Genomic DNA, 8,980 nt, shown 5'->3' on the forward strand with positions numbered 1-8,980 from the left:
AAAGTGTTTTGCAGTGCCATGAGTGGGCAGATTCCTTTCAATTGAGTAGGATCAGAGATGCTCTCTGAGCTGAGCCTTGAAAAATGGGTAGAGTTTTGTGGAATGGAATTGGGGGCAGACAGTCTGTGGGTGCATTGTTGAATCTGTTTTTGTCTGGTTTAAGAGGCCAGGTGAAGATAGAAGATATGAAATTTAAAAAGGGTACTTACCTCTTGATTCTTCAATTTATCCTTTCATTACTATGATTGGGACTTAAAGTGTTTACAATTAAAGTTAATGAATGTTTTATTGCTCATGACAGTTCACAGCAAATTAGTCTCTTACTTTCTTCTCAAAGTGGGAGAAGGCCCCAGGAAACCTCTCCCTGAAGCTAGAGCTGTGGAGCACTGGCTCTGCAGGATGCTCTGTGGAGGTGAACTTGGGAAGCAGGGATTCTGCCAGGAAGGATCCCCTATGAAATGTGCCAAGGCTGATTGGAGGTAGAATGCTGAGAACAACCTGGTGGAGTTAAGGGAACCAGAAGAGGCTTGGCCCCTGCCCTCGGGCAGCCTGAGGATCCCGTGAGTGTTGGCCACACCTTCTGGTCTGGTACTGGAGGTGGGCTTGGCCTCCCAGAGCCCCTGCCCTTACCTTCCCTGTGACTGCAGGTCCTCCCAGCCTCTGCCTCATCCCTGAGGATGAGCCCTTTTCTTTCTTTCTTTTTTCCCCTTCCTTCCTTCCTTCCTCTCTTCCTCTCTTCCTTGGCTGTTGTTGTGGTGGTCATTAAAGATACTGGAATGTGTTTTTATTTGGTTTTCTAAGGAGGCTTTCAACAATATTCTGTTGTATCGAGTTGGCCAAAAAGTTTATTCAGTTCATTCATGGAAAAACCTGATGAACTTTTTGCCAAGCCAATATATTCATCCTAGGATGATGTTATACAGAGTAGGATTGGGGACCCTTCCTCTCTCCCTAGAGCACTGCAGCAGTCCTGCTCTGGGGTCTGCAGCCCTATATCGCAGTCCCCACTTGGTGAACAGTGCTTCTTGCAAGGTGTCTCCTGGGCTCCCAATGGGAACAGCTTAGCTGTTTACATCTCTGTATACATTTTCATTTTTTAAAGGATTCCATGGCTAAAAGGATTTAAAAACACCGATTGAATCCTCTCCCAGGGTCCTCTGACTCTCAGATTCCATGATTAAGTTTATCACAATCAACTGTAGTAACTCCTAGGTCTACATCTGCACGAAGGCCATCTGCTGGACTTTCACAACCAAATATTAATAGGACTTTCTCTGCCATAGCCTGGGTATTTGTATTCTCCCTCCACCAATTTATATTCTAAGGTGACGATATTAGGAGGTGGGGCCTTTGGGAGGTGATTAGGTCTTGAGGGCCAAGCTTTCATGAATGGGGTTAGTCCCTTTATAAGAGAAGCCCAGAGAGCTCCCTCCCCCTTTCTGGCTTGAGAGGTTACAGTGAGATGACAGCCAGCACTGAGGAAGCGGGGTCTTACCAGACGCTGAAAATGCTGGCACCATGATTTTAGACTTCCCAGCTTCCAGAAGTGTGAGAAGTACATGTTTGTAAGACACACAGTTGATGGTATTTTTGTTATAGAAGCATGAGTGGACTGAAGCCCCTGCCCTCCACAAATAGCCCTTCTCATCTTCTCTGCACAAGTGCTGGTAGGCTGCCTGGTTGCCGCCCTGTGTTTGGTCAGGGTAAGGACTGCATGGTGAGGGAGTGTTGTGGAAGGAGCTCCGGCGGGTGCAGAGTACACGTCAGATCCACTTCAGTGGTAGAACTGGGGGACATGGACTTAGTGCTGGACTCGGCTTTCACCTCACTGAGCTAATCACTGTCAACACCCCAGACCTAGACCTGGATGCTCACTTCTGCGCCAGTCCCATGCACACAACTTCCAGCTTCAAATTTATGCTTGCACATCTGCCACACACTTTCCATTCCCTCTAGCACGTCTTTCTGCAAAGAATTCATTATCTCCCTTTAAAGCTGCTTCTCTTTCCTGACTTCCCAGTGAGGCTGAAAAACTCAGAACCATCTGTATTAGCTCCGTCTTTCACCTCGAATCATTTCTCTGGTTCCCGGATCCTGACAAGTTTCCTTTTTATTGTTTCTTGCTTCTGTGTCTCTTTTGCGTTTACCACCCCTCTAGTTCAGGCTCTCATCATCCTCCAAATATCACAAACATGTTCTCCCTCCACTCCCATCTTCATGGCGAGTGCTCAGGGCAAATGCTTCTGAAGCCATGCAGGGTAGCAAAACGGGGAGTCAGCACTTGCGTGACTTTTTATCAAACAGTCTGCACATTCAGAATCTCCTTCCATCCATCCATCCCTCCACCCCCAATGGGATCCTATCTGATCCTTATGAATAAGAATCCCTCACTCTCACCTTATTAGCCAAAGTCCCAACCCCCAAATAAAGATAACTTCTGCCACTATACTGTTTAAACTGTTCCTCATGGGAACCCATCTCAGCCCATCCTCAAAGCCCCATGCACACCCCACCATCTTTGTGAAATCTTCCCAAACGAACAATCCCAATCAGAAGACTTTTCTCTATATCTGCCCCTCCTTGTGTCAGTTCACCAGATACTGTCAGATTCTGTTCTTTAGCTGTGTGTGTGTGTGTGTGTGTGTGTGTGTGTGTGTGTAGTATATATATGGCCATGGCATCTAAGAAGGAAACTTATGGAAAGCAAGGACCTGGCAGTTCCTCGACCCGTTTCATGAGTAACCTGGCAAATGCCTGCTCTGCTTCCGGAAGTCTAATCTGTTGGAAAAATACTGAAGGGCATCAAAACTGTGTTCAAGCTCTTATGTTAATTGATCATGATGAATAGCTCCAACTGTGTTTGTTTTTTCTTCACCTTGGTAAGTGCATTTTCGGAGAAAGTTGAGATCTGTCGTCAAGTGACCCATTCTGGCATATCCTAAGACTTATCATCTTGAGTTTCTTTTTAATTGGAGCTGAGAAGTTACAGATGTAACATTTTTGTATGTTTTTACAAAATTCACACTTTGCTCACTATAATTTATGTTTTCCTTAGCAACTGGTGGAAACGTTTTAAGGGTCAGCCTAGAAGTAGCAGAATCAGTAGAAACACCTTTTCTAAACCTTTCTTCCTTGTGTCATTAATCAAAAGAAACACACCTACTAACCCAGCCTGTCAGATTCACTCACAAAAGTTGCAATTTATCTCCAAAGCATTCTTGCCCCCTGAACCTGGTAGCTGATTGGGTAATGAGTAATTACACACCTTCAGTTATTGCTCTGACTTGGAATTTTTCAGCTTCTATTTTCTGTCAGTAAATGGAACTAAACTGCATGTGTTTTGGCTTGAGTATACAATGAATCAGAATTAATGAAATGTCATATCCATTAAAGCGAACTCAGAAAATTGCAAGCAAATATGGATAAGAGGGCTCTTAGTCCTCACTTTGCAGTTACAAGCAAAATGATAGTGACCATTTCACATTTCACTCTATACAATCTTCCTTCCTGCTATCACTCTCTAGGACTTGGCCTGTCCAGAGAAAAGAAGGAAGTTACCAAAGCTTCCTTGAAAAATGCCCATGAGGAAATCCTAAATACTAAGGGTAGTTAGGGTTTTGAAACCTGTCCTTTTTTCACTCAAATATGTGGCTGTCTCTCTTCTCTGTGGGAACTTGTTGTGACACTGGCTGTGTTATTTATTGCCTACTATTGTGGACAATAAAGCCAAAGATGGGCTGACAACACAGAACTGTAGATTGGCAATGGAATTTATTAGGTTTTGTTGGTATAGTCAACACTCTCTGTTTCCAGTGCTTCACACATTTGCTATTGAAAACATGTAGGGTAAAAGGTTTGCTCTATTGCTTCTTCTATGCATTGGTTTAAACGTGGAAATGATTATCGATGTAAAGTCCTGTTGGGGAGTCATCTTGGTGAAAGGCAGAGAAAAGCACTGTGTGGTTCCCCCAGATCCTTCCTGGTTTTCAGATGCCTCCTCAGTGATGATCACTGGGACAGCAGGATGCTCAGACTGTTGCTGCTGCCTGTTATTGTCTTCACTGTCCACCCACAGGTATCACAGACCTAGGGGGATTTATACATGAGTGGAAGCCCTTCAGTTCCATAGAAATAATGAAAAATTACCCAAACAGCTAAATAGAGAGAACCATAGGTTGCCTTACCATTGAGTAGCGGCCTCTGAGTTCCTGATTTTGGTGTGCTCTAGAGGCTGGACCATCAGTGCTGTGTAACGCTGCAAATAAATGCCTGACCCTGGGGCTCTCTCAAGAATACCACTGGTTGGGGCCCTTCTTTCATCAATGTGCATGGTATTTCAGTTGTGACAAATGTATTTCTGTAAAAAAATAACGCATTGTCTCTTGTTTAAGTGATGCATCATTAATTCTGTTGTGTGTGTGTGTATGTGTGTGCACATGCATCTGCATGCTCAGTCATGTCTGGTGTCTGATTCTTTGCCACCCCATGGACTATAGCTCACCCAGCTCCTCTGTCCATGAGATTCTCCTGGTGAGAATACTGGAGTGGGTTGCCATTTCCTTCTCCAGGGGTCTTCCCAACTTAGTGATCGAACTCATGCCTCTTGCATCTCCTACATTGGCAGGCGGATTCTTTACCACTATGCTACCTGGGAAGCCCCTAATTCTGAATTGATTATTATTTTGGACATGCTGAGCAGCTTTGAGGATTTGTGGGATCCTTTTTTGTTTTTGGTATAGGAAAATTTATTACTATCGTGCTTTCATCATCAAAATTATTGATCTTGGTCTTTCCTTCTTGCCTTTGTATAAAGCCAAGAGAGAGAGACATTGGCTACTTTGACAACCTTAAAGCGGACTCCAGGAATGTCACCAACAGCATGACCTTTGCCACCAAATCCAGCAACCAGAACTTCATCATTTTCCTCAATAAAATTCAAGCAACCATCATTGGATACAAAAGCAGTGATTTTTTTTGCCATTCTTGATTCGCTGAACCCTGACACACTTCCTGATGGCAGAATTTGGCCGTTTGGCTTCAACTCCTACTTTTTCCAGCACAATTCCCTTGGCGTGAGAAGCACCGCCGAAAGGGTTGGCCTTCAGGGCTGTGCCCAGATGGGCTTTCTTGTACTGCTTATCATGCCACTTCTGGTCTCGTTGGTGGCTACGGAGCTTCCTGGCAGTACAAAGACCGTGACACTTGCCCATCCTGCTGCGACACTTGCCCACGGGCCTGAGCGAAAGACGAGAATTTGTGGGATCTTATTTTCCCCAACCAGGGATCAAACCTTGGACCTCAAGAGTGAGAACACCAAGTGTTAACCACTGGGCCACCAGGGAATTCCCAATTCTGTCACATTTGATTTCAGCAAATTGATAAAGAGGGGATTAGGACCTCATTGGAGAGGGTGGAGATGACACTTCTTTCCTAAACTACTTCACAGGATGTAGAAGATCAAGCGTGGATAAAGCACCTTCTGAGGCTCTCGGGATTGTAGACACCTTCCCCCATGTAGGACAGGAGGCATTCGTGGAGACCCCTCTATAACCCAGCCTCTTGGGAGATGCCTAGATGTTAGTCAGTTCATGTTAGTATGAATTAATGACTTTTATTCCTCTTTGAAGAATGTCTAAAGTACTCAGCCAGTATGAAGATAGGGGATTTCGGAGAAGCTAGGGTTTCCAGGTCTGGAATAATTCTTGTGACTTTCCAGGTTCCCTGCTTCCCTGACCAAAGCTCCCGAGTCATTTATTGCCCCTTTTCTGACCTGATCTTCCCTAAAGGGGGTATGCACCCTTTAAATTTTTACTTTTATTGCAACAAGAACAGTTCATGAATGGAAGAGGAGGTAGGCTTGAACCCAGCGGCCTTCAGGGGAGAAATACTGAGAACTAGGGTCGAACTCTGGCCTCTTGGCTCTTGAAAAGGTGTCAAGGCCAGCTGGTTGGCCAGCTTCCTAACTCTGATGCTCCCTCCATGTGTTACTTCCTGAAAGGCATAGCCTCTCACAGATGCTGTGTTATATTTGCTGTCTAATTTATTCATACAACACAGACAGAAAGCAATGGGAATGGTATGTAAATACTTCGCAGATCTTTTAGAGCATTTTCATCTTGAGAAATTAACCTGAATAAACCAGGAGTTCTCTGTTCTCTAACAGTCTCCCCAGAATCTCTCTCAGCCCTGCTTACTCTGAAGGGCAATTGAAGCATGAAGAGGATCCATGGAGAGATAAAGCAGCATCGCTAGGTCGGGACTCCTCAGGAGGAGATGGCAGGCAGTCATGGGCCAGTAGGGTGAGCTCCAGACCAGAAGCTGCATGGTCTGGCTTCTGTTTCTGAAGCTACATCCATGTATTACTTCTAGAAGGTCATACCCTCTTATGGCAATTTTGTTTCAGTATCTGAAAACTGCAGACAATGAATCAGGCAATCTCTAAGGATCTTCCTATCCAGCACGCCAGGCTTCCCTGCCCTTCACTATCTCCCAGAGTTTGTTCAAACTTATGTCCATTGAGTCGGTGATGCCATCCAACCAGCTTATCCTCCATTGCCCCCTTCTTCTGTCCTCAATATTTCCCAGCATCAGGGTCTTTTCCAATGAGTCGGTTCTTTGCATCAGGTGGCCAAAGTATTGGAGCTTCAGCTTCAGCATCAGACCTTCCAATGAATATTCAGACCTTCAATGAATGAATATAAGTGTAGTTAAGACTCTTTGTTTCAACTGCAGGGGCTATAGGTTCTACCCCTAGTTGGGGAACTAAGATCTCAGCATCTTAGTTCTTCCTGTCTTGGATCTTCCCATCTCCAGATCTGGTTCCATTTTGCCTTGAGGCTAGCAGAGTTTGCTCTTTTTCCTGCCAGTAATGTGTGAGTCTCTTTGTTTTCTGCTTCCCTGGCCCTTCTTTGCCTTCCTCCTGAGGCTTCCTGACATCTCACAGCTGCCGTGCTTTGTTCTCCATCACACCAGGACACAGCAGCCGGCAGGAGCCAGAGACCAATCAGTATTTGATAAAGATAAATCTGTGCTTAGAGCTGGAGCAGATGTTTAGCCAATTAGGAGATGAAACCCTCTGCAGAAGTAGATCAGCTTCCATCTGAGGACTTTGGATTTTGCTGTAAAAAGTACTCATTCCTTAAAAGTGCTTGTAGAATGTATCAAAACAAGGCACAAGATTAGGGCACTTGCGCTAGATTACTCAGTTACAGTGTGGCTTCAAGATACTGAATACTCTTATATTTAGAATGTTATAAAATATGGATATTTTAGAATGGAAGGGACTTTATTCCTTTTCTTCCCACCCAGTGGAGGAGGTGTTCTGTAGTCTTGTTTCTCAGAATGTGGTAACTAAACCAGCAGTCTCCCAATACTAACCTGGGAACTTGTTAGAGATGCAGACTCTCAGGCCCCATGCCAGACCTGCTGAGTTAGAATACACACTTCAATAAGATGCACAGATGCTTTACATGTACATTGAGGTGTGAGAAACACTACTTTAAGATATCCCATTTGTGGTGTTGGAGAAGACTCTTGAGATTCCCTTGGACAAAAAGAGATCAAACCAGTCGATCCTAAAGGAAATCTACCCTGAATGTTCATTGGAAGGACTGCTGCTGAAGTTGAAGCTCAAATACTTTGGCCACTTGATGTGAAGAACTGACTCACTGGAAAAGACCCTGATGCTGGGAAAGATTGAGGGCAGGAGGAGAAGGGGGCGACAGAGGATGAGATGCTTGGATGCCATCACCAACTTAGTGGGCATGAGTTTGAGCAAACTCTGGGAGATAGTGAAGGACAAGGAAACCTGGCATGCTGCAGTCCATGGGGTCACAAAGAGCTGCACACAGCTTAATGACTGAACAACAATGAACAAGTTATCCCTAATAAAAGACAACATATTGATACTTCCCTAGTGGCCCAGTGGTTAAGACTCCATGCTTCCACTGCAAGGGGTATAGGTTCGATCCTCAGTTGGAGAACTAAGATCTCGGCATGCTGTATGAATAGCCAAACAATAAATAAAATAGTAAAATACAGAGGTGATTCACATGTTTAATGGGCTGTGTGAAACACCAGTCTGAGATTATTGTTGTTTTACAGTCTTCTGAATTCATGGCTGCAGTCACCTCACCATTCACAGACCACTCTAAGATATCCCTGATCAAAAGACAACATATCTTAGTTTAAACACACTCAGACACAAGATGCTACCAACTTATTGCAGGGTGTTCAGTTTGGGAATACCTCTGAGCCTCAGAACAGGCTTCCTAATAATAAAAAGAATAGTAAGTATTTACTTAACTCTGACCAAGTGATTTCTTTTAAATGCTTTATAAGTATGTGCTGCTTTGTTTTGCAGTCACAACAACCAGGTGAGATAAATACTGTTTGTTTTTGTTCAATTTAATCTCCACAACACATGGATGAGGGGGATATACTTTTATTTCCCATTTTCTATATGAGAAAGCTAAGACCTGAGAAAATGAATAAGCTGCCCAAGTCACATGGCTGGAGAGTGACTCATAAGCTCTAACCTAAGTAGTTTGACTCCAGAGCCCAACCTAACCACTATACTCTATGCTTATTCATTTTAGTAATAAAGGTGTTCCTTTCTGTAGTGTCTGACCATCTGTATTCTAGAAGTACAAATAAAATTTTATGTTTTTCTTATGTGAAAACTCAACTTATATGGCACCAACTCTCATGATCACTATTTTTGATATGTTCTTCATTGATGTAATTATATATCCTCCCCATGTTAGTCAAATGCTAGTCTGTAATGGTATAGACCTAACAGAAGCAGAAGATATTAAGAAGAGGTGGCAATAATACACAGAAGAACTGTACAAAAAAGATCTTCAGAACCCAGATAATCACGGTGGTATGATCACTCACCTAGAGCCAGACATCTTGGAATGTGAAGTCAAGTGGGCCTTAGGAAGCATCACTATGAACAAAGCTAGTGGAGGTGATGGAA

At 43.8% G+C, this 8,980-nt stretch overlaps 1 pseudogene; it reads right to left on the minus strand.

Moving 5' to 3' along the window:
- Positions 1 to 4,751: 4,751 nt before the first annotated feature.
- Positions 4,752 to 5,213, minus strand: LOC104989115 (annotated as a pseudogene).
- Between the last annotated feature and the right edge of the window lie 3,767 nt (positions 5,214 to 8,980).

The sequence above is a fragment of the Bison bison genome, unplaced genomic scaffold (genome assembly GCF_000754665.1).
Source record: "Bison bison bison isolate TAMUID 2011002044 unplaced genomic scaffold, Bison_UMD1.0 scf7180017864145, whole genome shotgun sequence".
Lineage (NCBI taxonomy): Eukaryota > Metazoa > Chordata > Mammalia > Artiodactyla > Bovidae > Bison > Bison bison.